General features: G+C 38.6%; 1 long non-coding RNA gene across 1 annotated transcript in view; it reads right to left on the bottom strand.

Annotated features, from left to right (window-relative positions):
- Window positions 1-25408, bottom strand: part of LOC150087092 (uncharacterized) — a 269420-nt gene that overhangs the window by 131110 nt on the left and 112902 nt on the right. The window contains exon 2 of the long non-coding RNA XR_016546870.1: window positions 15787-15948. This is a non-coding gene — a long non-coding RNA (uncharacterized LOC150087092). The remainder of the gene's footprint in view (window positions 1-15786; window positions 15949-25408) is intronic.

Raw genomic sequence — 25408 nt, 5'->3', positions numbered from 1 at the left:
GCAAGGATGGACACAACCTGTACCGTTCAGAGATGTGTCTAGACGTACCAGAGGTCCCAACGTATGCCAGTTGAACATGCCCCACTCTATTACCAACTGTCCACCTGCCTGAACAGTTGCTTGTTGAGATGATGGGTGCATAGCTTCGTGCGGTTTCCGCCAGATACGCATACTCCCGTCAGCTCGAAATAACTGGAAACGGGATTCATCGAACCAGGAGACCTGTCTCCAATCATCCAAGGTCCAGTGCCGATGCTCTTTCGCCCAATTGAGGCGTAGTCCTATTTCGTGGTGTCAGCAATGGGTGGGTGGGCGGCTCCCATAACTTATTGTAGCTAATAATCGCCTGATAGTCTTGGTGGAGACATTTCTCCCTCGTTGAAGTGGGCGGTGATTTGTGCCACTCGCTCTCTGGTTGGCTGAAACGATGCGAGACAGAGACAGACGTTGACGGCCACGTTCATCTACCACCTTTCTCCCCACACAGCGCTGTCTACGATGAGATGTTATTCCGGAAATGGCGTATTCCCGATACACTCTTGATACTGTCGAACGGGGATAGTGCAATTTCTGTACCACCTCCGCGAAAGTGACCCATGCGTCGGGCACCTACTATCAGCCACCTTTCAAAGTCGGTTAACTCACGTCGTTTATCCATATTGATAGCGAATTATCGTCTACGTGAATGCAGTGTACCTATATACCTGCCAAGCGGTGGTTTCGTCCACTAGTGAGAGGGGTGGAAGCGTCGCGTTGCTCAGGTATCCCATGAAATCTGTCCTTTCAGTGTACTCCTTCTTATACTGACCTCGTAGCCATCTTTGATTCTAAACTAGATTTCGCAATCACGTGGAATCCCTTTAACTGAGGATGAACCTTAGCTAGAGGAAAGGTTAACGTGATACTCAGCTATCAAAACAGTATGCGGTATCTAAACGGCAAAAGAAAATTCAAAATATCTCTACCTCGTCAAGAGGATATTTTTCGCCGTCATCCTCATACCGATCAATAGCAGGAAGAATTTTTATGGGCTTTTTTCACAATATGGCTGAGTTTCGGTTTCAGGCGAGGGTTGGGTGGGTTTTTTTCTCGCGAGACTAGGGTTTTTCGTCCAGCAAACTGGAAATTCGAAGCAGAATATACAATATACTGTCGACTCGTAGCCTTAGTTCCTTTGGCGCTTAACACACACACACAGTGCTCATCAAGAGCTTTCGAATGAATATACTAGTACATACGCTCACTGGATAAAAAATTAGAAACCTTTTGAAACTGGCTTCAACAGATAATTAAACGTCTGCTATGCAGATATAAGATGTCACATGAAGTGTCTGATACTTCATGTGACATCTTATGATACAGCCTTTTCTGGTATGATCCAAGTTCACAAGCGTACAGTATCTGATACCAAGTATCAAATACTGTACACTTTCTTGGAGCTTCTTAATCGATCCGGTCGTGGGGAGGACAGGTGATTTTCGCGATTTTCAGAACAGTGTTATCGTTGAAGTACGTTTAGCAGAGCCACAATGAGAAAGTAAAGTACTCCATTGGTATGTCGAAAGCAACCATCTCAAACATACACATTAAGTGGAAGACGAAAGGAGAATGCAGCTCTTTTTGCTGCCGGTGCAAAACGGCGGCACTCCAATTACGAGACTAGGAATTTGAAGCAAGCGAATTGCGCGTCGGAAAGAAGGTCCAGTGCGCAAAAAATGATTGAAAAATCCGATTCAGACAAAGAAAGACCCATTTCCAACCAAGCCATGCGGCGGGAGTTGAAAAATCAGGATATTTGTAGTCGTGCACCTACACGAAAGCTACATCTTAAAAAAATCTTAAGATTCGATTGGAGCTGTGCAGCAAACACCAAGGCTAAACAGGACTGTGTAACAGTGAAAAAAGGATCATGTGGTCTGAAGAGTCTATTAACAATTTTTTCATCAAGGGTAGGGCGTGAACCCCACGAATCCATACAGTCTCGTGTCCACCACTCAAACGGCAGGAGGTAGTATCATGGTACGGGGTCCGTTCACACCGTTAGAAGGTCGTGTTACCTACAATGCATATCGAATAGGATCAACTTTACCCTGAAATACTTCATTTTTATCCGGATTGTGATAGATTCTTTCAAGATGAAAACTTGTCTCGAAAAAAAAAAAAAAAAAAAAACTGTCATTAGACCACCCCAAGAACTATCATACATGCCGATGTGTATTATGTCCTTAAATTGCGTGGGATGTTGACTGTTTTACTGAAAGAAAAACCAGAGTTTCCGGTGGGGGGGGGGAGAAACCCAAGACCGACTAACTTAGCCACACAGTGAAAAAAGTCCATAAAAGATCCTCTCATCACTGACAGGATTCGAACCAGCACCTTTTTCTCGGTGTGGGAAAGGCGGTGATTATAACTAATCCACTAGACCCGTGACCGTATCGCGAAAGAATCCATTGATGCATCGTGCAAAAATTGTATCTGAATGATTCCATGAACATTTCGCAAGATTTCAAACATCTATCCCGGTTGCCTAATTCTCCAAATCTGAATCCATTCGAGAATGTCTGGGATATGTTGGAATGGATAGTTCGGCTTCGCAGTTCTCTACCAAACCACACAGCAGCTGACAAATATCCTGAGTGAAGAATGATGAAATCTGGAAATAGACTCCCCGGAACACCTAGTGGAATCCATGTCAGGAAGCGCACCGGCTGTAATTCGGCAAAAAACTGGCCCTACTACATATTGAATATAGACTTTTGATTTTTAGCCAGACAGTAAGTGTATGTCTTTACGGATGAACAAGTCAAGAATATCATCGTTGGACAAACACATTATGAAACACAAATAACATGTTATTAACTAACTGCGAATATACGGGCGTCCTTATCTTACATAATAATGAGCACTGTGATAACACACACTAAATTGCTACTGTAAATGATTGAGAGGAAAAAAAAAAAAAAAGCGAAAACTTAACAGTTAAGTGATTGTAATGTTAAAACTAAACTCAAAAATTGCGTTTTTTTTTTCCTTAGGTATTTTTATTTTTCGTGCTTTCATCAAAACACTTAGAAATATGTCCAAAAATGCTGTTTAATAAAGCAGTATATCGTCACCTTTTGTAACACGATTTAATTATTAGCATTAGCATTAGTAGAGGCATTTGATGCAAGAAAGCAAGCTTATGCAGCATCAGCCAAAAAAAAAATAAAATAAATAAATAAATAAAAAATAACCAGTTCCACTTCACCCCTCTGTTCGTTCGAAATAGTTGTCCAGCTGAGTCTTAAACTTATTTAGGCTATCAACTTCCACGACAAGCGATGGAAGTCTATTCCACCAACGAACCACCCGCTGGCTAAAGGCAAATTTCCTCACGTCTATCCTACATCTGTCTTTTCTCAATTTGAATTTATGCCCTCTCAGGTGATTATTCTGAGCAAGAGGAAGAATCCCATCAGCATTAAGCATGCTCAAACCATTCAAGGCTTTATACACCTCTATCAGATCACCTCGCTGGTGCCTAGTCCCCAGACACTGTAATTTGCAAAACTTAAGCCTTTCTTCGTAAGAGCACCCCTTTGTTCCATTCACTAATCTTGTTGCCCTTCTCTGTACTCGTTCCAGCATCTCTACATCCTTCTTGAAATGAGGCCTCCAGACCTGTATACAGTACTCTGGGTGTGGCCTCCAGACCTGTATACAGTACTCTGGGTGTGGCCTGACCATTGCCTTATGCAAGGGAATAATCACCTCCTTATCCCTGCTAGAAACATTCCTGTATATCATTGACAAGACACCATGAGCTACTCTTGCAGCCCGTCTGCACTGCTCAAAAAAACTTCATATCTGCCTGAACAACCACTCCCAGATCCCTTTCATTCTCTACCACTGTCAGTGTAGTACCACAGAGTTGATACGTTGCTCTGGGGTTGCTGTTTCCCATATATAGTACTTTACATTTGTCAATGTTAAACTTCATTTGCCACCTCTCAGCCCATCTGCTCAACCTTTCCAAATCCTGTTGCAGTAGCATAGTGTCAGTAGTGTCCTTGACAACCCTGCCAACCTTCGTATCGTCTGCAAACTTGGACATTAAGCTTGATATACCATCATCAATATCATTTATAAATACAGAAAACAATAATGGACCCAATACTGAACCCTGAGGGACTCCACTAATAACATTAGTCCACGATGAGCAGTGTCCATTGATTACCACTCTCTGTCTTCTCCCCCTCAACCACCCCTTTATCCATAGCAGCAGTTTGCCTCCAATGCCACACACACTGCTCCAATTTGTGCAGCAGTCTTCCATGTGCAACAGTATCAAAAGCCTTTCTAAGATCCAAGTATATAATATCAAAGTTATTCCCTGCATCCAGTTCTTTTGTGACTGCATCATAGTATCTAATCAAATTGGTCAGGCAAGACTTCCCCTTAACAAAACCATGCTGTGTCCGAGCTATAACTGAAGTCTTGTCTAGATGATCCTGCAGTGCCTCTTTAACCAGTGCCTCCATTAATTTTCCAGGAACAGAAGTTAAACTAACAGGTCTATAATTACTTGTGTGGCCCTTTGATCCTCCTTTGTGAATTGGGGTCACATTTGCACATCTCCAGTCCATGGGTACTTCCCCTGAGTCCAAGGAAGCTCTCATAATTATGGCTAAGGATTTGCTTACTTCCTTTGCTGCCTCCTTAATATAACTGGATAGATCCCATCCACCCCAGGTGCCTTTCTTGTATTTATCTTCAACAATTTCTCCTCCACTTTACTCTCAGTTATTACAAGATTCTCTAGCTTACTGCCAGAGTTGAATACACCTCTGGCATTCCCCTCGCTGAATAACTCCTCATGTGTGAATGTCAATGCAAAATATTCATTTAGTTTGTTAGCTACCTGAGCAGGATCATCAACAGTTGACCCACCGATATCAAGTGGACCAATCTGATTCATCCCCTTCCTTCCAGAGTTTACATAAGTAAAGAACTCTTTGCTGTTTTTCTTTGCATCCGTTGCCAAAGATTTCTCGTAATCTGCCTTCGCCTGCCTAACCTCCTTTGTAACTTGGTTACAGATCAACTTGTATCTATCATAGGCTTCTGCGTCATGTGTTAATTTGTATGTATCCCATGCATTTTACTTCTCTGCCATATGTCTCATTAGTTCATCTGACATCCACTTAGGCCTAAACCTTGAACAATATTTCTTAGTTGGTATGTAAAGCCTAGTAGCTTGCAAGATAAGTTCTTTGAATGCTTCCCATTTTGAATTTGCTGTTGGTAACATCATTAGTTGGTCCCACTGTATAGAATTTAAATACTGTCTCAGTCCATCGTAGTCGCCTTTACGAAAGCAATAACCCTTCCCTTTACCCCTAATGGTAGTTACCTCTTTGAGTAAATCCCACTTCAGTACACTGTGATCACTGCCACCTAGTGGTTCCTCAATCTGTAGATACTTAATGCATGAAGAATCACTACTGATAATCAAATCAAGAGTATTACTCCCTCTAGTTGCCTCCCGAACATGCTGATGTAGAAAACAATCATCCAATAAATCCACAAAAGCCTTGCTAGTGTGTGAGTGACCAACCCACAAATTCCAGTCAATATCTGGGAAATTAAAATCCCCCATTATAAGACTCTCTGATGCACTGTCCCACTCTATTTCCCTGTACAGTATCTTATTATACTCATCAGAGTCATTAGGCCTTTAACACACTCCTACTCTCAATTTTGATCTCCCAATGCTTATGTCACACCAAACTGACTCGACACTGCACTGTCCAGCGATGTCGACTGTCTTCACTTCCTTGGATTTTATGTGTTTCTTAATTATCAGCATAACCCCTCCTCCCTTCCTATCCTTTCTGTAGACCTTGTACTCCCCAAATATCAGTTCTGCATTCCTTATATCTTTGTGACACCACGTCTCTGATATCCCAACAATATCCGCCTTTGATGCTTTGAGCAATACCTCAAATTCATCAAATTTATTTACTAAACTCCTAGCATAAATGTACACGCAAGTATACATGCACCTGTTCTTTTTCTTAGCTACCCTAACACAACCCATGTGTTTATTTGTACCCCAATGACTCCCAGCAGTCTCTGAAACATCCTGCATCTTGTTTTCCAGGCTTCTGCTCATTCCAATAGAAGCAGTGCAGGAATCACTTTCACCTCTGCCGGTGGCTACTGTTAATCTATTAGTCCTTGTATCCCCCCAATCTAGCAGTTTTCCGACCCACCTAACACTGCCTCGTAAAAGTAATGAGTATTTGGGAACTACAAATACTCATTACTTTTAACGAAAAAGTTGATTAATTATATTTAAGTATTCAGATGTTTCTATCATAAAATGGAAAAATGAAACAATTAATTTCTGCAAATTTAAATTTATGAGACATAAATTGCACGAAACTTCAGCATTATTACTCCAACACAACAAATTAAGTAAATATTTAAGAAAAAAAAAAAAAAAACCCTTAAAATAACGGTTTTTCCAATGTTCTTTTCACTACATGAAAGTTAGCTGGTACTGTTCGTGGCCATAAACCGAATATTTCTGTTATTTTTTTTTATGAGAATACTCATATAGTTGACTGTATGAGTAGTGAATTTGGAGCTTTTTGGATAGTGGAAAACGTGATAAAAAAATTGTGATAAAAAGTAGTATTTCACTACTTTTTAAGTTTGGCGGTTTCATTAAAAAAAATAATAATAAAATAATAATAATAACAACGCTTCTGAAATTCAGTGGGTAACTTGCTATCTATGAACTCTGTTTGGGGAAACCAGACTTTCGACTGCCGTGAAGAAACAAGTCTTAGGAATCCGCGATAGGTCACCAAACTAAAAGTCCATATTTACCAAATTTATTCATAAACTTATACCGCTTTTGCTATTACTGTATTAAATAAAGGGCGAGTCAAATTTATGTATACAAACCATAATCCGTGAATTAAATAACCGACTTGTATTATTTCTTTCTTCAGTTTGGCTGCTGAAACCCATAGAAACGACGGTAAATACGCAAGTAACTTTTGTTGAGAGAAAGGCAATTCCTAAATTGTACTGGAAATTTGAAAATGTCGTAGCGGTTCAGCGTGCATGGGAAAGACGAGAAAGACGACATGGAACAAAGTTCCATGTCGTCTTTCTCATGCGTCTAGCAATAAACTTGTCAACGTAGTAAATTTTAGGAACGTGGAACTGCGCAAAATATCAAGCTGTTGGAGGAAAAGAGCAACAAGAAATATCGAAACGTTAAAGCTGTCATGAATGCATTTGATCATTCCCGATAAAAGCAGCATTCACGAGAGCCGCTAATGAGTCAATCGAGCGTTATAAGAATTCTTAAAGGACATAATTTGAAGTCTTTTAAACCCCAATTACTGTAAATACAGGAATATGATATAAATGAACAAATATAATTTTGTGATTGGTATTTTCAAAAAATGGTGGAATTGGTTTTTGAGGGTGCAATTGTAAATGGGGATTTGAATTGTCGTAACTTTATTTATTGGACCAACGAAAATCCTCACCTCACCTTGCAAAAAGATGCCAACCTGCCAGGGATAACTGTATAGATGGGAATCTCTCGCGGGATTATCTGCCCTTACAGAATCAATGGCGCTGTTACTGGGGGGACGTTATGTTAGGGAATTATGCAGCATCCAATATAAGAGGCATGTTTTCGAATGATACCATGGTGTCTCTAAGTTGCGTATATTTTTATTTATTTATTCAACTGATTGCTATTCACAATCGCCCCTAGTACAGCATGTAAGCCATAGGGGATAAAAAATTTACAACACAGAGAAAAAAATTACGAAAATATTGATAGTTTAGTAAAAAAAAAAATTAAAGTCCATCGTGCTGGATTGTCTCCAAAGAGGAGTATCAACATCATGTTTCAGTTAGTACTGATGTGATTCAGTTGTTTGTTGAAAGATAGTCGTTCTGTAGATCTTACTGGAGCATAATTTTTCAGTTTACTTGAAACTGGTTCAGGAGTTCCATTGTATTAAACGGGTACATTCTGTTAATACTTTTCAAGGAGATTAGGTTGGAGCGAAATGCCTCGATCTAGAGACTGCATGATTGCCTCAGACTTCGTGGATGAGAGATGATGCTGGATAGGACTGGCACGTCATATCTACCTATCAATAACTTATGAATATTTATCCTGATACTGTGATTTTTTAGTGTTTTCCACCAACCATGGAATAAAACGAAAGAAGAAACCAAAATTTTTTAAAATATTTAATATTTACAATAAATTATTTACAAACAATATTACTAATAGTAATTTTAAAATAAAATAAAACAACTGTGATATACAAGATAATAATAAAATGCCGAATTTAAAATGCAATAAAATATACTGGTTAAAATCGCTAAAATACTAACTGAAGCTTTCAAAGGCTTCTGCCTTCTTTCTCAACAGTGTGAACAAACAATATTACTATTAGTAATATTGTTTGTAAATAATTTATTGTAAATATTAAATATTTTAAAAAATTTTGGTTTCTTCTTTCGTTTTATTCCATGGTTGGTGGAAAACACTAAAAAATCACAGTATGAGTATACCCAACCCCAGAGGCCTATTTGAAGAATTTATCCTGATAACAGGATATGAATATTTGCCTGATAACAATAAACATCCAGGGTATCCACTCCATTTTTGCATACAGAATGCCTCTTGATACAGTGAAGGGAAATTGGAAAATCCAGTTTAACTACCTTAGATCTATATTCAGTGCTTAGGAAGGTTTTAACATACGTTTCTGGAGCTGATGGCCAAATGACAGAAGCGTATAAGGCAACCGGAGCAACGCACCTAACAATGTATTCTTTCACCAGTTCAGCATTATGGACCCCAGTTAATTCCCGTCTTGAGCGCCAGATGGTGGAAGGGTCTTCTTCTATGTGGTAGTAAAATGCTCCCTGAAGGATAACTTGTTGTCCCAGGTAATTCCTAAATCCTTGTGATATTCGACTTTCTGTATGGGTTGACCATTTAAGAGTATAGTGATGTTTTGCTTTTATGCTTTCGGGAGAAGAACATCAAAACGTGAGAGAGTTTATTTCAAGACCAATCAAAGCCAGGAAGTTGGCCAGGTTAGTTTACTGCTGTGTGGCTTGTAGAGCAACTTTGTTCTCGCTGTCACTGTTGCTGGACGGAAAGAACATTTTCATGTCGTCCGCGTAGGTTAGGATGTTATTGCAAGTTGAGAGGAACGGATCCAGGGCTGCAGCGAAAAGTGTCGCAGAGAGAAACCTCCCACCTTTGGGAACCTCTCTATTTAGTGTGTAATTGATGTTAAAGTCTTCATGCTTAACAATAATGTGCCTCTCTGTAAGTAATTCCTGCAAGAGAGTGAGTAAGTCTCCTGTAATGCTGTGGGGGGGATAGATGGATGTTAATACTTTTTTTTTTATTATTATTATTTATTTCTGTAATAATAAATCACGTTAACCTTCCAGACCCACCTCTTTTAACTTTGTATTTCTCAATTAAAGTTCCCCCTTAATTTACCCCCCTCCACGTTAACACCTGACTTGTATACTGCACAGAAGATCACAGATTCTGGGGGAATAATAGTTCGTGTATGTCTCCTCTGGACTGGCTGAGTATTCAGAATGACTCAATACTACACATGATAAACATATACAAATTTGTTTATTTCACAGTATATACATTAAAGAATTGTATCATACAACATCAATTGGTATAATGTTAATTACTGGCATTATATGTGTGCTAAGATCTAAAATTAATCACAACTCATATATTATGTCTCTTCGTGTCTTTCTGCCTTTTCTCCTTCTGGTTTAGGTTACATCTCATAACATTCCTTTACTTTCTAACAGTTAAACTTCCCAACTGGAATTACAGCAGTGAACTTAACACCTCTATGGATAGTGTCCTAGATTTATAAATCCCCGCTATAATCTTTCTTTAATTTATCCCTTCCAAAATAATTCAATCTTAATATCTTGTAACGTTTCATGTACATAGAACACCTTTACATCTTAACTTAGAACATACCAGTCTCAAGTACATGTATCTAAATCTTCCTTGCTTTAACTTATCCTTGAGATGAAGTACATACATCTATATCTTATGAACCCTTTCCTTCCTTTTATACTAAACAATACCAAATCTACTATCAACTAAATAGACATTTTCCTAAAGTTCTTCCCCTCAAATCTAGCTTAAAATTATTATCTCGTACTTATATAACAACTTAGGGAATCACTCTTTACACAACCTTTTCTCAGTTCAGGGTGACCATCATCAACAGCATAGGGCATCATCAGGCTCCAACTGGAATTATTCATCGGCAAAAGGAACTGCTGCTCATCTACAGGGATTCTCCTACGTTCAGGAACTCGCTCTTCTCTCCATACGGCTATTAAATAAGTTGCTCCGGCCTGCTTTTTGGGCGTCTGATCAGTTCGACGAAACTGGGAAGCATAATAGAATTATCAGGACTCTTCTTACTGCTTTATCAAGAAGCCTGGCTATGTAGCTCTTCCTTACCTTTCTATACCGAGGCTTTTCGATCCTTTTTACTCAGCTCCAGCATATGTGTTTCCATCTTTCATTGGTTATCTCCTTCCTATTTCAACAACTCTTACACAGCAACTCCCACAACTCATTTCTCTGTCCGCTACTTTCTGGCGATTCTCCCGGCACTTCTCGGGATTTTTTTCCAGCCGCACATCACTCAGGCATCTCCACGGGAACTCTCTAAACTTCCAAACTCCAAAACTCACAATTCTCCCACGAAAAAAAAAAACCCTTCCCTGTCTTGCATCTCCTTTTTGTTTCAGCCGCTCATTCTATTTTGATCCAATCGTCGTTCGTTCTTCATCATCTCATTATTCTCATTCGCTCTCTCCCACTTCTTCCGTTTTTCTTGGCCCTTCCCTCTCCTGGGGTAACTTCCTGTTCACGAAATTTCCAGAAACTTCGATGAACTACTGGGCGTCTAGAAATTTCTAGATATCCTCTTGTGATCTTTCCGAGGCACTTACCCCTTTTAGTCCATTCTGTTTTTTTTTCTACCGCTCCATGAAATTAATAAGTGCTCAAGGAGTCGGTCTGTTTCAACTAGCGGCTAGTCATTGCCACATAGTGTATATCGCATCCAGGGTCTCCTTCACCCTCTTAGTTCTTAAAATCTTCCTCTCCACAAGGGGGAGTCGGTTCCCCTTGTTCTTTTCTTCCAAAGAGCTGCCCATTTTCTGTTTATGCGACCATGAACTGGCCTTACGGTGCTCCCTTTGTACTAGTGTTCCAGTGCTCCCATTGTCTTGTGTACCGTCCTGCTACCCCCCGTCGTTACGTTAATCCTCCCCTACTTGACTGTACGGTACAGAGCGATCGCAATCTAAGCTGAAAATCATCCCATGTGAATAATTTTATTTAATATATACATATATTTTCTTGTTATGTTATATTATTTATTTCCATAGGATGAGTGTAAGAACTGGGTTCTTACAATGCGACAGTGAGAGTCCAGAAAGTGGAGAAGGGATTGAATTGTTATCCTGTTAAAAGCGGCTTTAATGTCCAGGAAGAGAATATCCATCTAACTTTTATTGTTCAGGGCGGTTTGGATCCTGCAACTTGTCTGTAATAGGTTTGTTATAGTTGGTTTGTTGTCGACGACTGAGTGATGATATGAGGGACGGTGGACAAAACATTGATTATTTAATTGTTTGATTATGGATTTCTCAAAGATTTTTAATAAGCTGCATCCTATGGAAATAGGTCTGTAGTCTTGCCAGGTTTGGGGGGTAATTGTTTTGTGTGGTATGTTTTCCAGGCTTCAAGAAGAGTGGTCGTTTCAATGATTCTCTTGAAACTATGAGACAGTAAGTCCAGCAAGTAAGGCCTATATATCTTAATAATGAAACGGAGGGATTTATCTAGGCCTGTGGTGCACTTGTTTGGTAGGCTTCTGATGACCGCTGCAATTTCTTGGCTAGAGATGGAAAACTTCTCCAGGTAGGTCCTATTTGTTGTTGGGTCTATAGATTGTCTTGTGCTAGGTGGAAAGTTACCACAATCTTCAAAGGTGCGATCCGCCCATTCTTTGAAAGCTTCACAAGTCATGTGGAAAAGTTTTTTTTTTTTCGAGTTATTGGTAATTCTTGATTTTGCTAGTTTTACGAAGAATATATTGTTATGGGCCTGTCGTCTAATCCTGTTGCACATTACTAAAGCCTTCAGGGGTTCGTGTTTTTCACCATTCTCGACAGGCTTTTTGCTTGTCATTGAAATATGGTTTCATTTGGCCGGAGAACCAGGGCCTGGTCCATTCGCAGATTTTTTTTCCTGATTTTCTGTTTGCTGAAAGAAAACTCGAGTTTCTGGGAGAAAATATCGCGCTACTCTCACTTGAGGCCGACTAACCCAGACACGTTTTGAAAAAGACCCATAAAAATTAATCGCGTCGTCGACGGGGCGAACCCAGGTCTTTCCAATAGGTGTGGATGGTGATTATACCAACTGCAACGTGAGGTTGATGCGCCGAATCGAGTGGCAACTATGTGAATTCCAACAATAAACATTAGGGGTACAGTTCTTAAAACATAACATATTATTAAGGGCAAAGGAGAATGATTATAAGCATATACCCATGAATTTCTGTGTGTGTGTGTGAATGGTATTAGTTAACAGCAAAAGTATTCGATTCATATAACAGTTCAAATGTTTAATATCTTGGAATATAGTTAAGAGTTTTCAGTAACATGGAGAAACATTCCTTATTTGCTAAATAAATTAAGATAATAGTTAAATTCGCTTTATTTTATCGAAAATAAATTCAACTTCATAACCAGTTATCAATCATATCTAAGTAACTGTCGTTTTTGCAGGTTAAGCGCGTGTATACATTCCCTACTGTCACGTATTGCGTGATAGAATAGGCTAGTCATCGTTCGTGCTGCTGCGTAACAGCTGCTGTCAACGCATGTGTAAAGTGTGGCACAGAAACCTGTGCTGACCAGCGAGCCACTTGTGGATCATCTGGACACGAGTGACTTATTACAAGTTGTCACAAGCAGCCATGTGTGGCAAACGCACGACAGGTGTCAGACGCGGTGAAGCGATGCTTCCTCGCTATTGCGGAACGTAAGGGTTAAATGCGTACTTTTTAAGTCAGAGCCAGAGTTGCGTGAGATTGAAATTGAATGTCATTAGATGTTTATTTATGATATAGCCACAAAATACGGCTTCCAGTTGAATAACTCTCCCTAAATGAGCAAAGGAACGTGGCGCAACTTGCAGTAGCAGATGGTGATTTGGCTATTTATTAGCTTAGACAAGCGGAGTTTATGCAATGAAGTGCAGAAAGTGACAGGTGAAAATCAATATGAGCGCAATTAACAGAGGAGAAACAGAAACTAGTTTTTATATATATTTATGGTATCACAGAAAAGTGATACCATAAATATATATAAAAAAAATTAATTTTTACATTTTGGTACAGAATTTGCAGAAAAAAAATTGTAACACATTTCGGAACTGTGGATTTGTATCAGCTAGTTAGAACATGTATAGTTTGGAATCGGGTTTCTCCCTTCCCTTCTCCTGTTAATTAATATTATTCACACACGACAATTAATAGATATACTTATAATAATATTGCCCTAAACTTTAATAATAGTTTATACTGTAAGAACTGTAAAATGGTGTTCATATTAGTATTTATTGATGCAATGCATCAATAAACTCATCTTCTATCTAGTCTCTATCGTAAAAAAAATTATTCATGCCACTGTGAAACTCATCATCATCCCCCATTTCTCCGTAACACTATATTTCTATCCTATCTATTATCCTATTAAGTGAACCTTAGTTGTCCTAACCAATAATTCGAATTCACTCATTTTACTGAAGCTCCTGACAATTAAGACTAACTGTTCGTGCTTTGTTGACACCCTGAGAGTCCTTGAAGAGTGTGAACACCGCTGCCCTTGACACATTTCCAAAATCTGCTGTTGCTGCAAGTGTTACTTTAACCAATATTATTAGATAAATAAGTCCCCTCAGATAAATAAGTACCTATCTATATTCCCCTATCCCCTTAACTAGCAGTTTCTCTGAATCCCCTTAAGCTATATTCAATGATGTTGACAAAAACCCTTGCACCACCTTTGTTCTAATGTATCCGTCTCTACAAAATACGTTTCTTCTACTTACAGGTGCGATCCACACTGATAAAAATTTTCACCCTTAAAGCATTACACCGTTCTTTAAGTCTTCAGTTAACTCACAAGGTTTTCAGCATACAGTTCCTCTTATTATGCATGCAAAAACTGCGAACTTAAACGTTCTGACCTAACTCGCGAAATTGTTTCAGCATGGTCCTATATTTATACAACAAATCATCAGTTCGCGTGAGGTTAACACCATCGGTCCTCACATAAATAATAATGCTCCCTTAAAATCTGGAAAATTGTTGGTGACATCATCAACTATTGCTCTTGGAAAACACTCTTGTTCTAGCCCATCTATACTTATTACAATAAAATGTTATCCATTTCCCGTACAATGAAATCTCATAATAAATTCTCTTTAGCCAGAGGTCTGAAGACATGGGCATGCAAAAGCTTCAATCGCCCATCCATAGCCCAACCTTAATTTCATTGAACACGCTTGGAGAAACGAAACGCCCACAATCAGTAGATAAATTGACCGCTGCGTTGAGGGAGAAATGGGTCAAAATGCCTCCTCCCTGTTAAAAACTGGTACAGCGTATAATTTAAAGCAAGAGGTGGGCCAACACGTTGTTGAATATTATATCTATGAAAGATTCCAAAAATTGAAACCATTTTTGACTTAATTAGATTTTTTCATATTCTGATATTCCGCAGAAAAAGAATTGTTAAAAGATTAATATTCTTTTAATTTATTCTTGTTAATAAGCTCAAAATAAGGTGAATAAAATTTAATGTTATCTGAATTCACTGATTAATAAGAGAAAATAAATCAAGGAAAACAAAGTAATATCAATATCACAACATGTTTTAATTAATTTTAGTGACTTTGCTGACAATAAATTCTTATTATGTTTCATCTTTCCGATATAAATTCTTCCTTTGTTTATCCAAATAAATTTCTGCATTATATGGTATACAAGCTGTTTGGTATTAGAAAACAAAGACTTTTTGATACAATAAGTAAAACTATTGGAATTATTTTGAAATAAATCATTTCAAGTAAATTTGGTCTTAACCTTTCTTTCGAACTTTCTTATTTGAATGGTTAGAGAGAATGATTACAGAGCTGAATTATGAAAGTTGTTTCATTGGGGAATATCTTATTTAATTGTATTTAAGAGTAGGTAATACTAGATCTCTTTTTCCTGAAGTTAAATTTCTTATTAAAATTATTTGGTCGTGATCTGTGCCATTTGATAATTTCGATCCAAACATTTTAAAATTAGAATTAAGATCAGAAATTTTTGTTCCCTTTAATCCAACCCTTTATTAACTTCCTATAATCATTTTTCATGCTAACTTGATAATCAGTAATTACGACTTGGTTTCTGAAAGAAGATGATTCCAGCAAAGATTTTATATCCTCTATCAAAAGTACTGGACATCGATTCACCTGTTCGTTTGCATACCTTATGCTTGATATTTCATGTGGAGAATCCAATAAGTTCAATTTTCTGAGATAATTGCTGTCGAAAGTTCTCAAAATCAAGTGAAATATCATCAGTACTTAAGTTTATAAGGAAAAGGTGGAATTACCTTGTGTTGACGTTCTTTCTTGTTCAGTGGTTTAAACTGGGATGTTTTTCTGAATCACTGCCTTCTTCAATACTCCTGTAATACTGTTTTTTACAAATAAAGCAACACCATTCCTGCTTTTTTGCTTTACTCACTCATAAGTATTTTCAAATCAACGAACACCTGTAATGAAAGTCACCAGAACAGTCACTGAAACAGTAAATTTCATTGTCTGCAAGTATTCCAAACTATTTTAGACAGTTTATTTTGGATAACAGTGCAATACAAAGAAATGGTTAATAACAGTAAAAACATCGAATATTACAAGGTTTGGCAGAGGATTTAGAGCAAATCATATTCACTTCCTTCTTTATCGCTATCTAGCTGTGAAATAATAATAATAATCTACGCTTTATCAAGGTTCACTGCTGGGAAATATTGACATAAAGAAATCGGTTTTCCGAAAACTTAAGCACGTGGTAAGATCTTGGATTTCGCTTTCAAGACAAGATACAGTATTACTTAAAGAAACAATATTATAAGAATTAATAATTATAAACCAGTTTAAGATTTAGAAGGTTCACAATTTTGGAGCTCCAAAACTCCTATCATGGCTGTTTTTTGTGCTTCTTACTTAAATTTTTAACATGAGGGTATCAGCCAATTAAAAGAGCTGATGGTTGACGCATTTCACTTGGTTATTTTCAACTTCACATGCCTCAGCAAAACAATGAGACGTAATGTATCAAGTGACGACGTGTTTCTTTATCGGTTCTTAATTTTAAAACAGCTGCTCTACTCCCATGGCGACAACCACGAAGGTCCTCAGCAGAATAACCCCAGGGCGAAGCATATGCGGAGGTTATGTATGGTAATATCCAAGCGTAAAGGAACGGTTGCCCTGGTTGTTCTCTTGAAGCGGGATTCCATTGGTGTTTATCTCACCCTAAGGAAGCAAGGTTATGACAATAACAAGTATATAAAGTAACTGTTTTTCTCAGTAATTTTAAAATATATAATCCTACATTCTGAAATTTAAACTTGGATCATGACGTCTAAGAAATATGCTTTCTTTTAAAGCAAGTACCGGAGTAGCCTCCATCCTCTTATTTCCCCCCTCCCAAAGAAGTGTGTGATCAATCGAGATTCACTATTATAGAGGACAGTCCGGCTGTCAACAATTGCGGAGAATGTAAGAACAGAAAAAGGACATCCAGCTTGAAAAAGTGGACATCTTCCCACTGTTATAAGTTTTGGCTATAAGACCGATACCTGAAAGATTTCAATCTATTCAAAAAAATAGCTATGCGAAATCTATAGAAGAGAATATAAAAGAGATTGATTCAAACAAAAGGCAACATGGTCATAAATACAATTCAGGACTCAAGACACTGAATTGTATTTATTCCACTTTATATCTGTTTCGAGAAATCCTCACGGTTCCTAGCGATATGAAGGTAACAACAGCTAATAGATGAACCTTCCAGATCTGGCAATCCAAACTGGCTATGTTTAGAAAAATGAGCGAATCTTGCAAAGCACCCTAAATCGGCAAATTTAGTTCTTGGATTGGATATTCGCCAAATCATTGTTATAGCTGACTGTGCAAGGCGAAAATTTCATCTCAAAGAAATTGAGTTTTTACCATGTTTAAAGGACATCACGAAATTGCTATTTGTTAACAAGGTTATCGACTCATAATAATAATAGATGGGATAAGCGGTTTACCATCTGTTATTATTATGTTCACAATTTGTACACGAGGGATTCTACTAAATTAACGTGGTTAATTTAGTAGAATGTACGAATTTAGTCGAATGTTTAATTAGTGTACGAATTTAGTCGAATTCGACTGAATTCGTACACGAGTCATTCGACTAAATTAACTAAATTAAATTAAATTCCCTGAACGCATCTTCTATTTATATTTAGATTTTTTATTTGTAGACTCCATCGATACTGCAACTTTCATCCATATCAGGAGTCGAAATGGAAATTTTTAAGAAGCAGAACGCCCGTTTGAAATGTCATATTTTTACAAATCAAGTATATACATGACGTTAGCGATGCGGTAATAAACAGGAAGAGCGTTTCGGGTACATTCTGATCCATTCCAAGCCCTGAAAATACGTAGCTCAGAGGACATGTAGCCTTTCAAAGCAGGCACACGTTTCTTGTTGCGGAAGTTATTATATTGTCAAAGGCACCTGATACGCCTGCATTGCCAAAGACTCCTGGGATGTCAGTGAAGCGATTGTGTGCCTTTTGTTTTTCGCTTCCAAATCATACCGTAACGTGTACCATGCAATTTGGAAGGGAAATGATTTTATTTTTACTACAAACACAATATAATATTATGCGTTTGTAGTAAAAAGTAATTACTGCATTTTCTATGTATTATGCGTTAATTGTCTAGCAAAATAGCATAAAAAAACGCACTTGAACAGTACAATAAGTTCAGTACAGAAATGCGATATTTTGCGTAGCTTTTTTTATGATCACGTGAAATCCGGAAAATTCCATGATCCAACAAAAATCAGATCTCCATGGTGCCAGATTTGAAAAGTTCGACTAACTATTAAAATCAATAAGAACAGGAGCCAATCGTTGCCATCACCACCAGCCACTTTCACTCAGTTCAATGGAATCTACAGTATTTGGTCTCGAGGATCTGTTATTAACCATCTCGTTTAATTATTTTCATTAAATTTCTATTTCGCAATGTGAGTTAATTTTATAAAACCGAGGAAAAACAGCTATAATATATACTAATTAGGTTTGTAATGGATAGGACATTTTCCCATGAGACAAATTTGTAGTTTGCCGGAACAGTAAAGTAAGAAAAGGTTTTTACAAATTTCTTAGCTCTGTACATAACCAAATAAATTATTGTGAAACGAAATTCTATAGGCGGTTGAAAGTCACTCGTTAGCTTCCCTCTTCTCTTTTCGTATATCTCTCACCTACATGATTCGTGGTACCATGCGGACGTGGGTATGTAAAGGGGGTCTGTGCGATACCACAGTAGTGTCGTCACCGTCCTCTCAACACCGGGTGGAAACGGCCATGGTTCGAATCCCGTCGATGACGCGAGGAAATTTAATGGGGTTTTTTCACTCCGTGGCTGGCGCCTCCGTAGCCAGGTGGGAAGGAGCAGCAGTGCGTAGCACACGCTTCTTGATTAGACCGGGGTTCGAGCCCGTCACCACCAAATACGGAGGATGCGGAAAGGTCAGGGAATGACCACCGCATATTCCCGGAGCAATATGGCCTTAGTTGCTAATGCTCCTAAAAAAAACCAAAAAATAACTAACTAAATAACTCCGTGGCTGAGTTAGTTGGTCTCAAGCGTGAATAGAAGGTTTCCCGCCTCCCAGAATCTGAGGTTTTTCGTCCAGCAAAACTGACAAATCGACCATAGAGCACACGCAATTAACAGACATAAGACACACAGCACGGCATATCAATTTAAATATTCGAGTGGCTTAATATAATAGTTTGGTTTTGTGTACGTAAAGGCGGCACCTAGAACGTCTGTTCAACTCCGCCTCATGTCGCGGTGAAGAACAGAATCAACTGTAAAGGGCCAGAAATGTGTTAGTGTAGGTTTGTATGTATTATGTGCGTGTTCTGTTGTTCTGTTCTGGCCTCTTGGCTACCCAGAAGCATTAGTTACCTGGACAGATGATTCTGGGGACGCGTCCACACCACGGGAAGGCGGGCCAGTCCCAGTAAAGTACGTATCCATCTCAAAAGAGACTCTGACCCACCTGGTGTTGCCAGCAGGTGAGCCAGATCCTCTGGGGGGGGGGCATTCCAGAGGGACAACAAACAACAACAACAACAAAAAAAACCACCTATGGTGCAGGTTTTGAGAAAAAGGAGGGAAAAACAGAAAAACAAGAAATAGAGAAAGCGAAAAAAAAGCACAAGTAAAAAAAAGAGAGGAAAAAAAGAAATAAAAAAGTACAAGTAAAAAAAGAGAGAAGAAAGAAAAATAAAATAAAAAGGGTAAAAATTTAAAAAACAAGAAGAAATAGTGAAAGAGAGAAAAAAAGAAAAAGTAAAAGTAAAAAACAAAACAAAGATGATGATTAAAAATCATCATCTTTGTTTTGGTGGGATTAATCTGAAGTTTGTTGGTTGCCATCCAGGACTGACTGTCGAGTAAGCACTACGTTTCTTAGACCAAAAGCTTGTTGATGTAGCGTGAATGCATCGCTGAATACCTAGTGAATAACCTTGCCCCACAAAAGAAATTCTCTCTCTCTTTCTCTCCTATGGCACGGATTAGTTATCGTGTAGTCCATAGTAGCAGTAGATGGTTTATTTGAGGGCTGTGAAATTGGTAAATAAATTTTCCCACTTTATTCTTTCAATAAACTACAATTTTGTCAAGTGATAAAGTGTTATGTTTTAATTATATTAAAGTTGTATTGATAGGTTTATTCGGGTTTGAAACGTTTGCACCTGTTTGTTTGGAAACCAAAGCGCCAGTACGTGGTGTCTCTAAATCACATGTATCAGGGGCGTAGGCAGAAATTCATATTTGTGTGTGTGTGGGGGGGGGGAGGTTGTGTGGCAAAGTTTTTGTTTTTTTAATAAATAAATCAATGTGTATATCTGCTATATTAATTTATTTATTATTGCATATGCAAAAAATCAACTACTATTTCAACTTGAAACACTAAAGCGAAGTACCTTAATTTTTTGTAGCACCTAAAAGCAGACAATAATACTAATAGCAAAATATATAAATTTCTTGAGGGACATAAATGAACCTTTACACTCCCCCCCCCCCAAGTTGCTTTACTGGCGCAGAATTATATGATTTATAAATTTTCTTTATTGACTAAACATTAACTGATGGAATTTTTCTATAAATTAATATATTAATTATATTAATGAATAAATTACTAAAAACATTAATTTATGGAATCGATAATGCGATTATATCCCAGGCAGAATCACATTATCGATTTCCCCCTCCCAGTTTTTTTTTTTTTTTTTCTCCATGAAACCCCAAACATCAGAGGCATTAGAACCTATAGTACTTAGTACCGTGCATCGGCTAAAGGTTGAGAAGACGAAAGAAGATATTCGTTGACATTAGACTTGAACTCCTGTAGATCGCAATTTTCGGTAAATACGTATGAAGGAAGGTTATTCCAGAAAACTAAAGTTTAATGAATAAATAACGAAGAAGAAAAGTTGGTTCTGTGAGTTTGAAGTTGGACAGTAAAACGATGTTGACTAGTTGCGGCACGTGTTCGTGCTAGTTCGGAAGAGAGAGAGCGGGAATTATAAAGGGCAATTCAGAAGAACAGTACCCATGGAAGCATCTATAGAAAAGGCATGCAGCACCAACAGAAAGTCTATGAGACAGAGAGTGGAGAGACTCTGTTAGAGATGAGTCATTAATTAACCTAACTTTTGAATGGAATCTAGAAGCCTGAGAGATGTTTTGGGGGGCACCGCCCCAGATGTGAGAACAATGTTCCACAGTAGCAATGAGGGTATTTACGATTTGTACAGCTGTTTGGAACAAAAGTAACGCCGAGGACGAAAGAGGAAACCCAGTTTTATAGATGCAAAGGAAGCAATATTTGTAATTTGTTTATGCCAAGAGAGATTAGAAGTCGGGGTAATCCCCAATAGAGATATATGATCTTGCATAGAAATCAGTGCCATCGAAGTTAAGCATAGGAGCAAAAGAATCCTTTTTTGCGAGATATAAGAGAGGACTGAGTTTCTTGGCATTAAGACTGTTCAAAAACTTTCCGACATCGTTTTTGACAGAAGACCATAGGAGGAATTGAATGGAGTATACTGGAATGGTAGGAGGTGGTTTACCAGGATCATCAATACATGAGTTGGAAGAAAAGTAGGATACTAGCAGGTGAGCTTTATTTTTGGCTGAAATGGCAATAGAACCATCTAGTTTTGACAGAGATAGGAATACATATGTTGCGGCAAAAGTTGCGGCCAATAGTTTTGGCAAGAGACCAGAATACTCGACTACCATTTGGACAAGAAGCAAGTTTTCTGCTCTTAGACCATTCGAAATCCAGTTTGGACTGATTAATAACTGCTTTACAAGTGTTACGAGCCATGGTGTAGGCAGAAAATGAACCTGGAGATTTGGATACATGCCAACTGCCATATGCCACTTTTTTTTTTCTTGAACAGCCTCAGCACATTTATTGGAAAACTAAAGTTTAGGTAAAGGACGAGATTTTAAGGTGGAGTGTGGAATAAATTATTCTTGCAGGGATGGAAATCCCTACAAGAAAAATTTCGCTGACACGATCTAAGCAAAGGTTGACATCAGAAGATTTGAAACAGTAATCTGACCAAGGAAAATAAGAAAAGAAATCTATTTCCCAGATCATCCCATTTTGTATTCTTGTAATGCCAAACAACACGAGGCTAAGAATGATCACGACACAAAGGCTCCATTGGAGAAGAGACCATCAACAAGTAGTAGTAGTAGTAGTAGCAGCAGAGGCATTTGATGCAAGAAAGCAAGTGTATGAGCTTATGCAGCATCACCCAAAAAAAAAATAATAATAAAAAAATAAAAATAAATAAAAATCACACCATTCCCTCCAAATGCCTGTCCAGTTCCTCCTTAAATTTATTCAACCTATCAACTTCCACAACGACAGATGGAAGTTTGTTCCAGCAATTAACCACCCGCTGGCTAAAGGCAAATTTCCGCACATCTATTCTACATCTGTCTTTTCTTAATTTGAATTTATGCCCCCTTAGGTTCGTAATCTGAACAAGTGAAAGGATTCCATCAGAATTCAGCGTGCTCAACCCATTCAAGGCCTTATACACCTCAATCAGATCACGGCGCAGGCGCCTAGTCTCCAGCCACTGTAATTTGCAGAACTTAAGCCTCTCTTGGTAAGAGGATCCCTTCATTCCCCTCACCAATCTTGTTGCCCTACTCCAGACCTGCACGCACTACTCAAGGTGTGGCCTGACCATTGCCTTATACAGAGGGATAATCACCTCCTTTTCCCTGCTAGCAAAATTCCTATATATCATTGACAAAACCCCATGACCTGCCCTGGCAGCCTGTCTGCATTGCTCAGAAAACTTCATATCTGACTGCACAATTACTCCCAGGTCTTTTTCATTTTCTACCACCTTAAGTGTAGTACCACACAGTTGGTACGTTTCTCTGGGGTTACTTCTACCCATATGCAGTACTTTGCATTTGTCAAGGTTAAACGTCAGTTGCCAATTCTTAGCCCATCTGCCCAAATTATCTAGATCCTGTTGCAGTAGCACACTTCCATTACTGTCATTAACAACCCTGCCAACCTTTGTATCATCTGCAAACTTCGACATTAAGCCTGATATACCTTCATCAATATCATTGATAAATATACAAAACAACAGTGGACCTAACACCGAACCCTGTGGGACTCCACTAATAACATTAGTCCAAGAAGAGCAGCACCCATTGATTACCACCCTCTGTCTTCTCCCACGTAACCATCCTTTTATCCATTGTAGCAACTTACCCTTAATACCATTCTGCTCCAATTTATACAATAGTCTTCCATGCGCAAAAGTGTCAAAAGCTTTCCTGAAATCCAAGTAAATTATTTTTTCCATCCAGTTCCTTTGTAACCACATCATAATTTCCTATCAAATTTGTCAGACAAGACTTTCCCTTAACAAACCCATGCTGTGTCTGAATTATTGCTGCAGTCTTGTCTAGATGATCCTGCAATGCATCTTTAACCAGTGACTCCATTATTTTACCCGGAACAGAAGTTAAACTAACTGGTCTGTAATTACTCGTGTCACCCTTCGATTCCACTTTGTGAATTGGGGATACATTTGCACATCTCCAGTCCGTGGGAACCTCCCCTGAGTCTAAGGACGCTCTCATAATTATGGCTAAGGGTTTGCTTAGTTGCTTTGCCGCCTCCTTTAATATAACTGGATAGATCCCATCCACCCCCCAGGTGCTTTTCTTATGTTTAACTTCAACAATTTCTCCTCCACTTTGCTTTCAGTTATTACAAAATCATTAAGTATTCTGCTAGAATTTGATAACCGTCTGCCATTTTCAAACCTTAATAATTCCTCATGTGTGAATGTAGATGCAAAATGCTCATTCAGTTTGTTTGCTATCTGAGCAGGATCATAAACAGTCGAACCATCGATGTCAAGTGGACCAATCAGATTCATCCCCTTCCTTTTAGAGTTTATATAAGTAAAGAAATCCTTGCTGTTTTTCTTATCATCTTTTGCCAAGGATTTCTCGTAATCTGCCTTCGCCTGCCTAACCTCCTTGTCACCTGATTACAGACTAGCTTATATCTGCCATAGGCTTCTGAGTCGCTTGATAATTTATATGCATCCCATGCATTTTTTTTCTCTATTACGAGTCTCATTAGTTCATTAGAGTTATGATCAGAGATGCTTAGAGGACCAATCAACTCGATAATGCCCTTAGAAAGGCTGTTTGTGAGAAAAGGATAAAGCGTGGTGGCTGCGTGAAGTGAGAAGAACGACAGAGGCAACAGATGAATTTGACAGAATATGCTAGAAAGATTTTAAGCCACAGAAGATCGAAAAGAGGAGATTCCAAAATACTAAGTCTCTGACCGGGAGTATCAGAGCGGACATATGCACAAGCGCCACCTTTGAAGCGAATGGAATCATATAGCGAATAATTAGGACAACTGAGATGAGCAATGGTTGAATCAACCGATAACTGAGATTCTGTCAGGAAAAAGTACACGGTGTTTGGCAGACTGTAAGTGGGAATGGAAATCATTGAGACTGGAATTGAGACCATGTATATTTGTGAAATGAACAAGGGAGTGTTTTGGGAAGTTTAGATCTTTTCGCAGATAAGTTTGTTCTATTAGTTTGACAATTCATGATGTATTCAATAGTAAGAAAAGGTGGGGAGAACATGCTACACGAAAAAATTTAAATTTTTGGTTATTGGGTACACAAGCCAAGAAGCCATATACCCAGCTCCTTGATATAACATGGCCTCGACAACGCCCCACGCCCCGCATGCACACTACTCGAACTCCTTGCAGTCACTATCTGGCATAGTAGAGTCAGAGAGATTATACACTAACTGATCCGGAAGCGTCCTAGAGAGCTACCAATAGGTTCCGTTCGGTGGAGTATCTAGCGGTCGTCCTGCGAACACCGTTTTAGAGCTGTACCCTCGAAGTGTAAGGAAGATTGGATCTCACCATGATGTCCATCATTACCTCAAAATATATCGATTATGCTGCATGATGGAGAGGGTGGGTTTCCGGAGCTTTACTCTGGAAACTAAACTTGGGTTCTATCACTTCAAGCCTCCAATAAGCAAAGTGGTGGTATTGCACCGGTTGATGGGAGTCATCTACCACCTAGTATTGCCTAGTAACACAGAGGGGCGGCATTTCTCCGTGTGGTGGTCGGTTCGCACCTTCAGTATGCTAGGCGCCGTATTTCAGGACATGCACATGGGGGTTATACCCAGGGTTACTACAGTCCCACCATCGTGAAGGTGCAAGCAGAGGATTTGGTTGTCTCAGGCCGACCGGAATTAGCTGAAATTATGTCCACTTGACTTGAGTGTCGCCCGAATATAGTTCCATTAACGTTT

This window comes from Mastigoproctus giganteus, chromosome 4 (assembly GCF_048544385.1).
Source record: "Mastigoproctus giganteus isolate SK-2022 chromosome 4, ASM4854438v1, whole genome shotgun sequence".
Taxonomy (NCBI): domain Eukaryota; kingdom Metazoa; phylum Arthropoda; class Arachnida; order Uropygi; family Thelyphonidae; genus Mastigoproctus; species Mastigoproctus giganteus.
This window is presented reverse-complemented; position numbering and strand designations above follow the sequence as displayed.